The sequence below is a fragment of the Lolium perenne genome, chromosome 2 (assembly GCF_019359855.2).
Source record: "Lolium perenne isolate Kyuss_39 chromosome 2, Kyuss_2.0, whole genome shotgun sequence".
NCBI classification, from domain to species: Eukaryota; Viridiplantae; Streptophyta; class Magnoliopsida; order Poales; family Poaceae; genus Lolium; species Lolium perenne.
The window spans coordinates 108,343,041-108,360,694 of record NC_067245.2 but is presented as its reverse complement, the minus strand read 5'-3'; positions in this window follow the sequence as shown (position 1 = coordinate 108,360,694).

Sequence of the window (17,654 nt, the reverse complement as noted above, 5' to 3'; positions counted from 1 at the left end):
ACGCTTCATTTCGGTAAGTTCTTCCTTAAACCGGGCAATTTCGTTCTTCTCCTTCTCGAGGTTAGCCTGATGCTGGTTGAGAGTGTTTCCTTTTCACCTGCACCGAGATAAAGAAGATCAACAAACATAAAATGAACAAGTGCAAACACAAAGCACATAAGATATACCTTGGAAGGACATTACCCGGTCCAGCAGTTCCTTCAGCTGTGGGGAGTCCTTAGCATCAGCTGTATACGGGAAAAGAATACAATTAATTAAACCAGTGAAATATCACAAGGAATAAACCGGATGAAACAATAGTCCGGCATAAAGGTATGCCGGCAAGAAAGTGTGTCGGGATGAAAAAATCACCTTGGCTCTTCTGGTGCGCAACCTGCAGAGCTTTATCACTACAAGAAAAGTTGCCATGGCCGACGAAGTTGAAGTCGCGCCGTGGTTGCTGGTGTACCATGGCCGACGATTTTTGGTCTCTCCATTGTGCATGTCAAAACGTTTTTTTTTCTCGTTTTTGAGGCCACCTAGCCCGACGAAAACGGCCAAAACGTGGCGTATGGTGGCCCGGGATGTGGTGCATCTCGAAATCTCGGGTTCGCCGGCCGAGTCAACGCAAATCCGCACCATCGAGGGATGTAGGGCCCAGATGGCAGCCTCTCTGGCATTGTTTTTTCTCGATCGCGCCATCTCGTTCAACGCTCTCCGATCGAGCCGTTTACGATGCAGGATCATGGGTCCCGCATGTCATCCTCTATGAACAAAAATTCTTTCTATTCTTGGATTTTTTTTTGACCCCCTGATTTCTGGCTACTTCCTTTTTCTTTTGATCCCTTGCCGTCTTGGAAACGTTGAGACCGCTGCTGCTAAATGGGACCCACATGTCATCCTCTATGTGCAATCAACTTTCTTTTCTTGGAGGTTTTTTGGCACCTCATATTTGGTCACTTGCCTTTTTCTTTCGATCCCCTGCCGCCTCTCAAACGGTGATACCGCTGCTGCTAAATGGGACCCGCATGTCATCCTCTATGTACTATAAAACTTTCTTTTCTTGAATTATTTTTGGCTCCTGATATTTGGTCACTTGCCTTTTTCTTTCGATCCCCTGCCGCCTCTCAAACGGTGATACCGCTGCTGCTAAATGGGACCCGCATGTCATCCTCTATGTACTATAAAACTTTCTTTTCTTGAATTATTTTTGGCTCCTCATATTTGGTCACTTGCCTTTTTCTTTCGATCCCCTGCCGCCTCTCAAACGGTGATACCGCTGCTGCTAAATGGGACCCACATGTCATCCTCTATGTACTATAAAACTTTCTTTTCTTGAATTATTTTTGGCTCCTCATATTTGGTCACTTGCCTTTTTCTTTCGATCTCATACCACGTTTGAAACGTTGAGGAACCTGCTGGCTCATGGGACCCGCATGTCATCCTCTATGTGCTATAAAAGTTTATTTTCTTGGATTTTTTTTCACCCTCTGATTTTTGGCTATTTCCTTTTTCTTTTGATCCCCTGCCGCCTTGGAAACGTTGAGTAAGCTGCTGACTCATGGGACCCGCATGTCATCCTCTATGTACAATCGAGTTTCTTTTCTTGAATTATTTTTGGATCCTGATAGTTGGTCACTTTTCTTTTTCTTTCGATCTCATGCCACGTTTGAAACATTGAGGAACCTGCAGGCTCATGGGACCCGCATGTCATCCTCTATGTACTATAAAAGTTCATTTTCTTGGTTTTTTTTCACCCTCTAATTTTTGGCAATTTCCTTTTTCTTTTGATCCCCTGCCGCCTTTGAAACGTTGAGGACTCTTCTGGCTCATAGGTCCCACATGTCAGCCTCTATGTACAATCAAGTTTCTTTTCTTGAATTATTTTTGGATCCTGATATTTGGTCACTTGCCTTTTCTTTCGATCTCATGCCACGTTTGAAACGCTGCTGGCTCATGGGACCCGCATGTCATCCTCTATGTGCTATAAAAGTTTATTTTCTTGGATTTTTTTTCACCCTCGGATTTTTGGCTATTTCCTTTTTCTTTTGATCCCGTGCCGCCTTGGAAACGTTGAGTAAGCTGCTGACTCATGGGACCCGCATGTCATCCTCTATGTACAATCAACTTTCTTTTTCTTTTGATCTCAAGCCGCATTTGAAACGTTGAGACCGCTGCTGCTAAATGGGACCCGCATGTCATCCTCTATGTACAATAAAGTTTCTTTTCTTGGATTATCTTTGGCTCCTGATATTTTGTCACTTGCCTTTTTCTTTCGATCTCATGCCGCCTTTGAAACGTTGAGTAAGCTGCTGGCTCATGGGTCCCGCATGTCATCCTCCACGAACAATAAAAGTTTGCTTTCTTGGAGTTATTTTTGACCCCTAATTTCTGACTATTTGCCTTTTTCTTTTGATCTCCTGCCCCCTCTGAAACGATGAGGACGCTGTTGGCAGGTCGGTCCCACATGTCATCCTCTATGAACAATAAAAGTTTCCTTTGATGGATTTATTTTGAACCCCTAATTAATTTCTGGATATTTCCTCTGCCGCCTTGGAATCGTTGAGGATGCTGCTGCCTCATGGGTCCCGCATGTCATCCTCTCAGAACGGTAAATGTTTCTTTTCTTCGATTTTGTTGACCAAATGATTTTTGGCTTATTTTTTCTTTCGATCACCCTGCAGCCTTTAAAACGTTGAGGACGCTGCTGGCTCACGGGTCCCACATGTCAACCTCTATGAACAATAAAAGCTGAGGATGCTGCTGCCTCATGGGTCCCGCATGTCATCCTCTCAGAACGAAAATGTTTCTTTTCTTGGATTTTTTACCAACGGATTTTTTGTTTATTTTTTCTTTCCATCCCCTGCCGCCTTTAAAACGTTGATGACGCTGCTGGCTCATGGGTCCCCGATGTCAGCCTCCTCGTACAAGAAACATGTGATATCTTGATTATTTTGCAGACAATAAACAGTGTATTTGACTCTGAGCTATTGCAAACGGATAAATTAAATCTTTATTTTTACATAAACAAACTTATATGTTGAATCTCCTTGTTTTGTGTTTTTGCGAAGCATAGGACTTTCCTGTTTTTTTTTAGAAAAATCCGAACTTTCCTATTTTGGAGTGGGCTGAAATTGTATGAGTCAAAAGGCCCAGCAGGCTAGTTCGAAGGCCCAGATGTCCAGATGCAGCCCAATTGAAATCTTTCTTTTCTTGGATTTTTTTCACCCCCTGATTTCTGGCTACTTCATTTTTCTTTTGGTCCTGTGCCACCTTGAAAATGTTGAGATCGTTGCTGCAAAATGGGACCCGCATGTCATCCTCTATGTACAATAAAATTTCTTTTCTTGGATTATTTTTGGCTCCTGATATTTGGTCACTTTCCTTTTTCTTTCAATCTCATGCCGACTTTGAAACGTTGAGGAAGCTGCTGGCTCATGGGTCCCGCATGTCATCCTCTGTGAACAATAAAAGTTTCCTTTGTTGGATTTATTTTTACCCCTAATTTCTGGCTATTTGCCTTTTTCTTTTGATCCCCTGCCCCCTTTGAAACGATGACGACGCAGCTGGCAGGTCGGTCCCACATGTCATCCTCTATGAACAATAAAGGTTTCCTTTGATAGATTTATTTTTGACCCTGATTAATTTCTGGCTATTTCCTTTTTTTATTTTGATCCCCTACCGCCTTGGAATAGTTGAGGATGCTGCTGCCTCATGGGTCCCGCATGTCATCCTCTCAGAAAGGTAAATGTTTTATTTCTTGGATTTTGTTTACCAACTGATTTTTGGCTTATTTTTTTGTTTCGATCTCCTGCCGCCTTTAAAATGTTGACAACGCTGCTGCCTCATGGGTCCCCAATGTCAGCCTCCCCATACTGCAAATCCTCTTTCTGCAAAGGTTGTATTTCTAGCTAGATAGCTAAGGTGGATTCGAATCTGCCGTGGTTCGAGAGCTGACTCGGGTAAGCCTTCTTGCATTAATTAATGGAACTAGTGTATAGCAAGGTCAAGACATGTGGCTCGGTGTAATGAATCTATTTGAATCATGTTGTGGATTCAATATGATAGTTCTCTAACAGGTCAGCCAAAATAGAAATGCAAATTAAGATGAACACAAACATTAGTTATCATAATAGCTGATCATACATACATACTTGCTAAGAGCAAAAGCTTGCCAGAGTTTTACCACCCATACAATTAATTAGCAGTTCAGATAAGATAACCTTATATAAGTATAACTACAAATGCATTTGCTAAGGGCTCATGGGACAACAGAACTAGACAACCGCAAACTTTATGACCAGCATGTCACAGCGGCATCGAAAGATCTTGACCTTCAACTTTGATCCAATGCGAAGTTTGGCACCGTCAATGAACTTTTTCCACCTGGAAGTAACAGCCAAGCGGCCATCTGTGGGACTGACGGAGTACCGTCCCTCCACGGTGAGACCTTCACTCTCCACGACGAGGGAAATCTTGCCCCTTTGGCCAGCATTGAGATCCTTGGAGATACTTTTAGGCAATTTCTGATTCAAAGCAAGAGATACCACCAAAAATTAGTCAATGGCACCAATGCACTGAAGAGTGAACCATGTGAGACTTTGAGTAGAGAAGACATCAAGATAAGAGCAGTTATGCTGTCATATACTCACGAACATAGCCTTCAGATGCGTCCTGGTCACCACACGGGTGGCCACAGCAATGAGCTGAGGCCTCGGTGATCTGGCTGGGGCAGGTGCAGGAGCACAGGCTGGTACACGAGCTGGTCTTGATGCGAGAGGCTGGGCAGGTGCAATAAACGGTGCCTCTAGAGGAACCGGTGCTGATGCAGGAGACTGTTGGGCAGGTGCAGTAAACGGTGCAGCTAGAGGAACCAGTGCTGATGCAGGAGCCTGCTGGGTAGATGCAGTAAACGGAGCTGGTACAGGAACCGGTGCTGATGCAGGAGAGTGGGAAGCCGGTGCCGGTGCTGGTGTGGTGCCCTTTGTGACATCCGCTCCTGTTCCATCAGGGGATCTGTAACTTTGATCATGTTAAACCCAGCAAGCTAGAACAGACGGAATGGTTTAGAACAACTGCTCGAATGCGGTAATCAAAGGATATGAGTACAAAAACGTTACATAATATATATTTCGAAGTGTCTCCAACTACGTAAGCGATTCACGTATATCTGCCCGTTTGAGTTTCTGATCCTCAGCTCGTCGCCCTTCTTCAGACCGTAGTCAAAAGCAAACTTTCTCCAATCATGTCCATACAAATATGTGATGGCGTGCGTCTTGTAGACATACACCTCATAGACCGTGTAGGTGTTCATCAATTTGCCATTGCCATGCATAGTGAAAGACCCTTCATGCGGACACATCTGGTTAATCATTGGACGAAGTTCACAAGGTACAGTCTGCAGGTGAAAATTGATACTAATGTAAGAAGCAGGAAGACTAAAAACAAGACTTTACTATATGCCAATTCATGCTAAACCACTGAGAATTCATACCTGTAACTCTGTGAAGGAGTTATTAGAAAGGTAGATAGAGCTATAGGAGGTGTTATATGCGGGGTATGTACATGGGCCCGCCATATTCCCGCAAGCTCGGCATCGGGATGGTGAAGGAAACATGGGAGGTACTACTGGTGCGTAGCGCTGAATGTAAGTGGAAGAATTAGGTTGTGTAAAGTGCATAGTTCAGAGCAATGCAAATGTTGACAAGCGAGTGCATAACACTATGTTACAAACTGAACAGTTAAAATTTAGTGTATGATGAATATAAGCCTGCTAATTTGGCGTTTCCGAATTCCAAAAAGCATTAGACAGAGCCGGTGATAATATCAGACATAAATCATGGCATGTATATGTGGCTTAAGAAAATATACCCGAACCCTTGGATGGTTACGGCCCGGCTGGTCCTTGGACTTGAGCTTATATAAGCATCCAGAAGGTGGGGCTGACAGTAACTTGGTGGCAGCCTCTGCAGATGCCTCATCAGCAACAGTTGCAATCCTTTTGACCAATGAAGGCTTAGCAGTTTCAGTCTGCATATGAAAATTGAAGAGCAACAGACATCAGCAGTGATATATAAAATGAATCTATGAGACACTGATGCATATAGTGCTGGATGTATGTGGAAGAATAGGGTTGTGTGTGTTTCTGAACTATTGGTAAGCATTAGACAAAGCCGGCAATAAACAGACAAATCAAATCATGTATGAGGATTAAGAAAATATACCTGCTTACTGAAAAGGATACCACCCAGCTGGCCCGTGGCCTTGTGCTTGAGGAGGTTTTCAGAAGATGGTAGCGGCACCATCGTCTTCACAGCAGCCTCATCAGGATCATTTTTTTCCATTTGAGTAGAGGCACAGAAGCTTCATCCTGCATATGAATAGCAACAGAACTCATCATTGATATTTAATAAATCTATGAGATAGACTGATGCAAATAGTGCGGGATGTAAGTGGAAGAATAGGGTTGTGCATAGACAACAGTTGACAACAATGCAAATGATTACAAAAGAAGCCAACGAAACTCAACAGTTTATATACTGGATGAGACAGACTGAAAAGTGAAAAATTAGTGCATGATGATTGTAAGCAAACACAGTGTTTCTGAACTTTTGGTAAGCATTAGGCAAAGCCAACAGTAATTAAACAGATAATAATAAAATCATGTATGTGGATTAAGAAAATATACCAGATTCATTAAAAGGTCACCACCCAGATGGCCCATGGCCTCGTGCTTGTAGAGGTTTTCGGATGATGGTGCCGGCACCATCGTCATCACAGCAGCCTCATCAGCCTCATTTTGCATCCACTTGAGTAAAGGCGCAGCAGTTTCAGCCTGCATAAGAATGGGAACAGATCTCAGCAGTGATATTGAATGACTCTGAGAAAGACTGATGCATATAGTGCTGGATGTAAGTGGAAGGGTATGGCTGTGTATGGACAACCGTTCACAACAATGCAAGGGTGTGTTCGGTTCTGAAACAGCATGGAATGGAATGGAATGGTTCCATTTCAGAGGAATGGAATGGTTACATTTTTGTTCGGTTGGGAAAAATGGAGAGCAGAACAGGTCGAGGTTAAACTAACCATTTGTCTCAAAATTGTAATTAGCAATTGTAAATGACATTTTAATCTCAAAGTCGTAATTAACAGCGCCTAATGGTGCTCTTTTAATCTAAAAATCGTAATTAACATCGTTTTTTGTTGGGTTAGGGGAACTGGAGAGTAGATGAACATTACTGTATGATGATTGTAAGCAAACGAATTTGGTGTTTCTAAACTTTTGGCTTCGAGATCTTATGGGGTTCAACTCTAGCCTACCCCAACTTGTTTGGGACTAAAAGGCTTGGTTGTTGTTGTTGTTGTAAACTTTTGGCAAGCATTGGAAAAAACCGACAATAAACAGACAAAAATCAAGGCATGTTTTGTGGATTAAGAAAATATACCATATTCATTAAAAGATCACCACCCAGCTGGCGCGTGGCCTTGTGCTTGTAGAGGCATTTAGAAGATGGGGGCGGCATCAACATACTGGCAGCCTGATCAGCCGCAGTTTTGATCTTCCTTTTGAGTAAAGGCCCTAAAGTTTCAGTCTGCATATGAATAGAAAAACAAAAGGCAAACCTCAGCAGTGATATTGAATTACTGTATGAGATAGACTGATGCATATAGTGGATGCTCTTAGCCTTTTGCATCATGAACACTAGCTATATGGACAGACAAAAAAACTAGTTGACTCAGCTTTGTCTAGATACCTCCATCCCAAAGCTTAAGGCTTATTTATTTTTGAGAAATCAAAACAAGTAAAGTTTGACCAAAATTTTAGAACATTCTATCAACAAATATAATATTGTGTAGATACCGTAGGAAAATATATTTCACAACTTATTTAATGATATTAATTTTGTATTTTGCATGTTAATGATTTTTGGTAAAAGCTTAGTCAAACATGGTATAGTTTGACTTTCTAAAAATAATATAAGCCCTAAGCTTTGGGATGGAGGTAGTAGTATCTAGAGCTAAAACACATCTAGATACATCCGTATCTACAGATAGTTGAGTCAATTAATTTGGATCTGAGGGAGTATCAGATTCAGACTACATCATGGTAAGTTGGTTAAAAAAAATTACCCCTGGGCGGTCCCTGCCCAGCTCGGCAGTGGCATTTCGCTTCTTGTGCTGCAGATCTGGCCATGCTCCTGCAGCAGGTGGGGCGCTATCGTTCCCCATAGCCTCAGCACGGAACCTGGAGGTACCAACCTGATACAAAGAATATAGAGCATGGTGTCACAGAGGATTTACGCACAAACAGCTGAAGACATGTGCTACTTTAAGCATTTTCCAGAACAGGAACAAATTAAGGATGCAGACAGACAGAGTGGATAAGCAAACGGAGTACCTGCTTTGCGAGGCTGGGGACGCAGCTCAGGCTCAGCCAACTGCCCACATGCGTGGTGGCCTTACGCTCCATTGCCCCCACCACCACCGAGGTCTTCCCTTTCCTGTACAAGCTGACAAAAGATACATTGAGGATCAGCAGAGACTACAAGGGTTGCAAATGTCGACAAATAAAGGAAGAACACCCCAATCCAAGCAAAGGTAGCCCCCACCCCCATCCCCATCAATCACTCCCAGCGCGAGGGTGACCAGAAAGACACCCCTTCGCCCAGAATAGGAAATAGATGCGCAAGATATCGAGGTGAGGAAAAAGGAACCGATATCGAGAAAGGATAGAACATTACTAGTAGAGTACTACCTAATCCGCTTGGTCTAGATGCAGCTTGCCCCTCCAAGCTGGATGCCTGGACGGTGGAGGCGAAAGGAGGGGATCGAGCTAGCGGCTTGCATCCGTCGGCTGTCGGCACTCGATCGGGAGAGACAAGGGGGGCTACATAAAGGGGAGGGGTAACATATTTTATTACACAGTGAACTTACTGATGTGACTAGTCATTACATGTCTCACTGAAACTGGGGCCCATAGTGTGGCACCCCAAATTCACTTGAACCTGCCCGGCGGGACGCATTGGTGCGTCAAGAAAACCCCTGAATTGTAGCGGGGAAATGAAACATTTCACAAAAATTCAAAATTCAAGCACACTGCCACGCGCCAAGCACGCGGGCTGTTCCTTCCTCTTCCTCGGTTCCTCCTCCCCTATCCGAAAAACCCCAAATCCCAAGCTCAAACAACAACAAAAAAACCCTAATCCCCTGGCCGCCATGCATGTCCTCGTTAACCCGCTGGAGATCGTTCCGGGACGAGGCGGACCCCCCTCCCTGAGATCCCGAGTTCGTCCGTTCCATCCACCTCGAGGCACTGCGTGCTGTCTCGCAGCGGCGGCTTGAGGGCGCTGCAGAGGAAGTTTCGCCGGAAAGTGCTCATGGCAACCGTGCAAGCTCACCGGCGTGATGTATCCCGAGAGGAACTGGTCAAAGCTTTGCTATTCGCAAAAAAAAAGCGGGCCAAGATCTGGTCAAAGCTTCCTCGATGGCTTGCCGCGAGAGGCTTGGAGTCCAGAGTCAATAAACTAGCTGCTCGAGGACTTGGGCGGTTTACACCGATTCATATTAACTGACTCAAGTTTGTTAGTCTAGTTAACAAATGCATCTAGATACATCCATATCTAGACAAAATTGAGTCAATTAATATGAATCAGAGGGGAGTGCCTGAAAGTGTTTCATGCTACCAATTAATGCGCTGGCAGGACTGGCTGTAGAAGTAATTGTGCTACTACTCATACGATGAACTGATTGTGTGGGTGTCAAATTTTGCAACGCGATCATCCACTAAATGCTTAATTATAGTTCTAGCGCCAAAGGCGTACAAATCATAACAAAGATAGTACATACTACAGCACCAGAACATAAGAGTACGAATCATAAAGTAGCTCAACATTTTGCATCAGGGCTGGGTGGTCCTGAGACTACCGGGACGCCCCTGATGATCTCCGGGCGTGCATCCACTTCAACGCAAAACTGTGTACTCGGTCCACGGCCTCCTTCTGTAGGCTGGATAATCTCAGGTGCAGGACCTTCGTCTATGAAAGGCTCGTCATCAGTACCATCCACAGGTGCATCAGGGCTGGGTGGTCTTGAGACTACCCGGACGCCCCTGATGATCTCTGGGCGTGCATCCACTTCAACGCAAAGCTGTGTACTCGGTCCACGGCCTCCTTCTGTAGGCTGGATAATCTCAGGTGCAGGACCTTCGTCTATGAAAGGCTCGTCATCAGTACCATCCACAGGTGCATCAAACTGAGATTCATCTTCAAATCTCCCATCAAACTGAGAGACCTCTTCAACTCTATGCTTCTGCAATTAGTACATCAACAGATTAGACAAACATCTAAGGGATGCAACCTGAACAAATGTCGTTTTACATATTTACCTTCTCATCTGGCACAGCACATGTCCCAGAGCTGAAACCCGTTTCCTGAAGCAAGCGCTTATTCTCTCCTTCCCGTCCATCCATCTGCAACAAGTTAAATTTGAGTACAGAACCTTGCACAGCAATGCAAACTATTGATCGAAACAGCGGCAGCATCAATATAAATAATTAACTACATATGCCATCACACATACAGTGTGAGCAAGATCTGCTTCTCCCGCTGAAGGATCATTATATGGTTCACCATGATAAACCCACCTAACATATGTGCGGTCCATCCCAAAAATGTGTAAATGATCTTCCACTACATGGTGAGGCCTCTTCTCACCATTCATACATGTGCAGCGCGGGCAATACACATCCAGGTTGTGACCTTCATGAGCTCTAATAAACCCCATAAAGGGTTGAACACCATTTATATATGAAGGGGAACATAAGTGTCCATGCAGTATCCAAGTTCTGTTCATCTGTTTAATTATAAGATACAATGGTTGGTGATTAATTTTTAAGGCGAAGTAGGAAATGTATATCCATCGAGTACAAAACTATACTACATGATTATGCATTTCAGCAATCATGTCGAGTACAAAACAAAAAATGCCCATCGACATTTTAGCAAACAGATCGTGTACAAAACTATGCCATGGCATTTCAGCAAATTAACGGATCGAGTGCAGAACTAACTCTATATGCCCACGCAAATGAACAAATTGATCGAGGACAAATCGAGCGAAAAACTATAAAGTGCCAATTAGTTCGAGCATACTGACGTTTTTTTTAGCAGCATCAAGAAAATATAAATCGTTAGGCCGTCTTGCCCGATGCATGATTGAGCTAGAGATAGCAGCCCTACCGTGGATCCACTTGACCGCCGGTGCGTCTCGAGAAGAACGACGGGGAGGGGAAGCTTCTTCTTCGCACGGACGGGACGGGGAGGGGAAGCTCTTCGCACGAACGGGGATAAGTTGTGTAGGGGTGGGTGGGGGGTCATGCGGCCGGGCCGCCCGGTAGGTGGTGTTTAATGGAGTTGCATGTGTAATTTGCCGTGCACAAGGTTGAGGAATAGGCTGTTCCCTTTGCCGCGCGCACAATTCAAACTATCCCGCCCATGTAGTTTAAATTCGCCCTATTTTTGTTAAATCGACATAAAGTCATGTGAGTGGGTGGAAATTAGCAAAGTTGCTTGAAAATTGTAAAACTCTGGAATTATCCTTTAAATATGCTCTACTTCGTGTAAAAATCGGGGTGTGGAGGCATGTTGAGCTGTTTTATTTGTACTTTCTTCATTAAAACTCCCATTTTATGCACTTTGGATGGAAAGAAATCATTTGTACATAAATTTTGACAACGCCATTTGCAAACATTAATTGTTTTACATGCCAAGATGCACCCATCCACCAAATATGGGGCAAAAGTTTATCACAATCTAGATATATATGTATAATTAGTGAGGGACCCCTTTTGATTTTGTGCAATTTCCACTAATTAGCTAGAGAGAAGGGGTCAATTAATTAGGCCATGTTAGGGGCTATGTGTTTTAGATTAGGGTTGTGTGGATTCAAATACAACTTCTTTATTTGTGTGCTATGATTAATCAAAACTAGATCGATCGACTGCGCACACATTGTTAGAGGCACATGCATTTGCGCACAAAGTGCAGGTTAGGGTTTAGGGTTTAGTGTTTAGGGTTTAGGGTTTAGGGTGTAGTGTTTAGGGTCTAGGGTTTAGGGTTTAGTGTTTAGGGTGTTTAGGGTGTACGTTTAGGGTATAATTAGGGATTAGGGATTAGGGTTTTAGGGTTTAAGGTTTAGGGATCATCGATCGAGTGCACACACACACATTATTAGAGGCACCCGCGCCTTTGCGCATAAAGTGCATGCGTATATAAAAGTGTGTGTTTTGGCCACCAACGATATATAGATCGAGAGAGAGATTAAAAATATATATATCTCCAAGAATACGTTCAGATATATATTGAAATATATGCACGAATGATATGTGCAAGGTATGACATGCGCGCATGTACACACTAATTGTATATATATTATGAGGCAACTTAATCAAATGTGTTTTCATATATTCGAGAGAACTGCTTGTCAAAATTCAAGTTAATTAATTTATCAGCACTAATTAGTTGGTCGCCTGCTTGATGCGCAATGAAGTGTCGTTGGCCTATATATATGTAGGGTTTAATTAGGATTTAGGGTTTAGGGTTATCTAGCTAGGGTTTTAGGGTTAGGGTTAATTAGGCTTTAGGGTTTAGGGTTTAGGGTTTAGTTTTAGGGTTTAGGGTTTAGGGTTTAGGGTTTAGGGTGTAGTGTTTAGGGTTTAGGTCTAGGGTTTAGGGTTTAGTGTTTAGGGTGTACGTTTAGGGTATAATTAGGGATTAAGGATTAGGGTGTTCGGGTTTAAGTTTAGGGATCATCGATCGAGTGCACACACACATTATTAGAGGCACCCGCGGCTTTGCGCATAAAGTGCATGCGTATATAAGTGTGTGTTTAATTTTGGCCACCAACGATATATAGATCGAGAGAGAGAGATTGAAATGTATATATATCCCCAAGAATATGTTCAGATATATATTGAAATATATGCACGAATGATATGTGCAAGGTATGACATGCGCGCATGCACACTAATTGTATATATATATTATGAGGCAACTTAATCAAATGTGTTTTCATTCGAGAGAACTTGTCAAAATTCAAGTTAATTAATTTATCAGCACTAATTAGTTGGTCGTCTGCTTGATGCGCAATGAAGTGTCGTTGGCCTATATATATGTAGGGTTTAATTAGGATTTAGGGTTTAGTGTTATCTAGCTAGGGTTTTAGGGTTAGGGTTAATTAGGGTTTAGGGTTTAGGGTTTAGGGTTTAGTTTTAGGGTTTAGGGTTTAGGATTTAGGGTTTAGGGTGTAGTGTTTAGGGTTTAGGTCTAGGGTTTAGTGTTTAGGGTGTACGTTTAGGGTATAATTAGGGATTAGGGATTAGGGTGTTAGGGTTTAAGGTTTAGGGATCATCGATCGAGTGCACACACACATTATTAGAGGCACCCGCGCCTTTGCGCATAAAGTGCATGCGTATATAAGTGTGTGTTTAATTTTGGCCACCAACGATATATTGATCGAGAGAGAGATTGAAATGTATATATATCCCCAAGAATATGTTCAGATATATATTGAAATATATGCACGAATGATATGTGCAAGGTATGACATGCGCGCATGCACACTAATTGTATATATATATTATGAGGCAACTTAATCAAATGTGTTTTCATTCGAGAGAACTTGTCAAAATTCAAGTTAATTAATTTATCAGCACTAATTAGTTGGTCGTCTGCTTGATGCACAATGAAGTGTCGTTGGCCTATATATATGTAGGGTTTAATTAGGGTTTAGGGTTTAGGGTCTAGGGTTTAGTGTTTAGTGTTTAGGGTTTAGGGTCTAGGGTTTAGTGTTTAGGGTGTTTAGGGTGTATGTTTAGGGTATAATTAGGGATTAGGGATTAGGGTTTTAGGGTTTATGGTTTAGGGATCATCGATCGAGTGCACACACACATTATTAGAGGCACCCGCGCCTTTGCGCATAAAGTGCATGCGTATATAAGTGTGTTTTTTTGGCCACCAACGATATATAGATCGAGAGAGATTGAAATGTATATATATCCCCAAGAATATGTTCAGATATATATTGAAATATATGCACGAATGATATAAATATATGTGCAAGGTATGACATGCGCGCATGCACACTAATTGTATATATATATATTATGAGGCAACTAATTAATCAAATGTGTTTTCATTCGAGAGAACTTGTCAAAATTCAAGTTAATTAATTTATCAGCGCTAATTAATTAGTTGGTCGCCTACTTGATGCGCAATGAAGTGTCGTTGGCCTATATATATGTAGGGTTTAATTAGGGTTTAGGGTTATCTAGCTAGGGTTTTAGGGTGTTAGGGTTAGGGTTAATTAGGGTTTAGGGTCTAGGGTTTAGGGTTTAGGGTTTGGGATTTAGGGTTTAGTGTCTAGGGTTAGGGTTTAGTGTTTAGTGTTTAGGGTTTAGGGTTTAGGGTGTAGTGTTTAGCGTTTGGGTTCTAGGGTTTAGGGTTTAGTGTTTAGGGTGTTTAGGGTGTACGTTTAGGGTATAATTAGGGATTAGGGACTAGGGTTTTAGGGTTTAAAGGTTTAGGGATCATCGATCGAGTGCACACACACATTATTAGAGGTACCCGCGCCTTTGCGCATAAAGTGCATGCGTATATAAGTGTGTTTTTTGGCCACCAACGATATATAGATCGAGAGAGAGATTGAAATGTATATATATCCCCAAGAATATGTCCAGATATATATTGAAATATATGCACAAATGATATGTGCAAGGTATGACATGCGCGCATGCACACTAATTGTATATATATTATGAGGCAACTTATTCAAATATATTTTCATTCGAGAAAACTTGTCAAAATTCAAGTTAATTAATTTATCAGCGCTAATTAGTTGGTCGCCTGCTGCTTGATGCACAATGAAGTGTCGTTGGCCTATATATATATGTAGGGTTTAATTGGGGTTTAGGGTTTAGGGTGTAGTGGTTTAGGGGTTTAGGGTGTAGTGTTTAGGGTTTAGGGTCTAGGGTTTAGGGTTTAGTGTTTACGGTGTTTAGGGTGTACGTTTAGGGTATAATTAGGGATTAGGGTTTTAGGGTTGAAGGTTTAGGGATCAACGATCGATCGAGTGCACACACACATTTTTAGAGGCACCCCCGCCTTTGCGCATAAAGTGCATGTGTATATAAGTGTGTTTTTTGGCCACCAACGATATATAGATCGAGAGAGAGATTGAAATGTATATATATCCCCAAGAATATGTTCAGATATATATTGAAATATATGCACGAATGGTATGTGCAAGGTATGACATGCGCGCATGCACACTAATTGTATATATATTATGAGGCAACTTAATCAAATGTGTTTTCATTCGAGAGAACTTGTCAAAATTCAAGTTAATTAATTTATCAGCGCTAATTAGTTGGTCGCCTGCATGATGCGCAATGAAGTATCGTTGGCCTATATATATGTTTGGTTCAATTAGGGTTTAGGGTTTAGGGTCTAGGGTTTAGGGTTTGGGGTTTAGGGTTTAGGGTTTAGGGTCTAGGGTTAGGGTTTAGGGTTTAGTATTTAGTGTTTAGTGTTTAGGGTTTAGGGTTTAGGGTTTAGGGTGTAGTGTTTAGGGTTTAGGGTCTAGGGTTTAGGGTTTAGTGTTTAGGGTGTACGTTTAGGGTATAATTAGGGATTAGGGATTAGGGTTTTAGGGTTTAAGGTTTAGGGATCATATATCGATCGAGTGCACACGTATTAATTAGAGGCACCCGCGCCTTTACGCATAAAGTGCATGCGTATATAAGTGTGTTTTTTGGCCACCAACGATATATAGATCGAGAGAGAGATTGAAATATATATATCCCCAAGAATATGTTCAGATATATATTGAAATATATGCACGAATGATATGTGCAAAGTATGACATGCGCGCATGCACACTAATTGTATATATATTATGAGGCAACTTAATCAAATGTGTTTTCATTCGAGAGAACTTGTCAAAATTCAAGTTAATTAATTTATCAGCGCTAATTAGTTGGTCGCCTGCTTGATGCGCAATGAAGTGTCGTTGGCCTATATATATGTTGGGTTTAATTAGGGTTTAGGGTTTAGGGTTATCTAGCTAGCGTTTTAGGGTTAGGGTTAGGGTTAATTAGGGTTTAGGGTTTAGGGTTTGGGGTTTAGTTTTAAGGTTTAGGGTGTAGGGTTTAGGGTGTAGGGTTTAGGGTCTAGGGTCTAGGGTTTAGGCTTAGGGTGTATAGTGTTTAGGGTTTAGGGTTTAGGGTGTACTGTTTAGGGTGTAGGGTGTAGGGTTTAGGGTTTAGTGTTTAGGGTCTTTAGGGTGTACGTTTAGGGTATAATTAGGGATTAGGGACTAGGGTTTTAGGGTTTAAAGGTTTAGGGATCATCGATCGAGTGCACACACACATTATTAGAGGCACCCGCGCCTTTGCGCATAAAGTGCATGCGTATATAAGTGTGTTTTTTGGCCACCAACGATATATAGATCGAGAGAGAGATTGAAATGTATATATATCCCCAAGAATATGTCCAGATATATATTGAAATATATGCACGAATGATATATATATATATGTGCAAGGTATGACATGCGCGCATGCACACTAATTGTATATATATTATGAGGCAACTTAATCAAATATATTTTCATTCGAGAAAACTTGTCAAAATTCAAGTTGATTAATTTATCAGCGCTAATTAGTTGGTCGCCTACTTGATGCACAATGAAGTGTCGTTGGCCTATATATATATGTAGGGTTTAATTGGGGTTTAGGGTTTAGGGTGTAGTGGTTTAGGGTTTAGGGTGTAGTGTTTAGGGTTTAGGGTCTAGGGTTTAGGGTTTAGTGTTTAGGGTGTACGTTTAGGGTATAATTAGGGATTAGGGATTAGGGTTTTAGGGTTTAAGGTTTAGGGATCATATATCGATCGAGTGCACACGTATTAATTAGAGGCACCCGCGCCTTTACGCATAAAGTGCATGCGTATATAAGTGTGTTTTTTGGCCACCAACGATATATAGATCGAGAGAGAGATTGAAATATATATATCCCCAAGAATATGTTCAGATATATATTGAAATATATGCACGAATGGTATGTGCAAAGTATGACATGCGCGCATGCACACTAATTGTATATATATTATGAGGCAACTTAATCAAATGTGTTTTCATTCGAGAGAACTTGTCAAAATTCAAGTTAATTAATTTATCAGCGCTAATTAGTTGGTCGCCTGCTTGATGCGCAATGAAGTGTCGTTGGCCTATATATATGTTGGGTTTAATTAGGGTTTAGGGTTTAGGGTTATCTAGCTAGCGTTTTAGGGTTAGGGTTAGGGTTAATTAGGGTTTAGGGTTTAGGGTTTGGGGTTTAGTTTTAAGGTTTAGGGTATAGGGTTTAGGGTGTAGGGTTTAGGGTCTAGGGTCTAGGGTTTAGGCTTAGGGTGTATAGTGTTTAGGGTTTAGGGTGTACTGTTTAGGGTGTAGGGTGTAGGGTTTAGGGTTTAGTGTTTAGGGTCTTTAGGTTGTACGTTTAGGGTATAATTAGGGATTAGGGACTAGGGTTTTAGGGTTTAAAGGTTTAGGGATCATCGATCGAGTGCACACACACATTATTAGAGGCACCCACGCCTTTGCGCATAAAGTGCATGCGTATATAA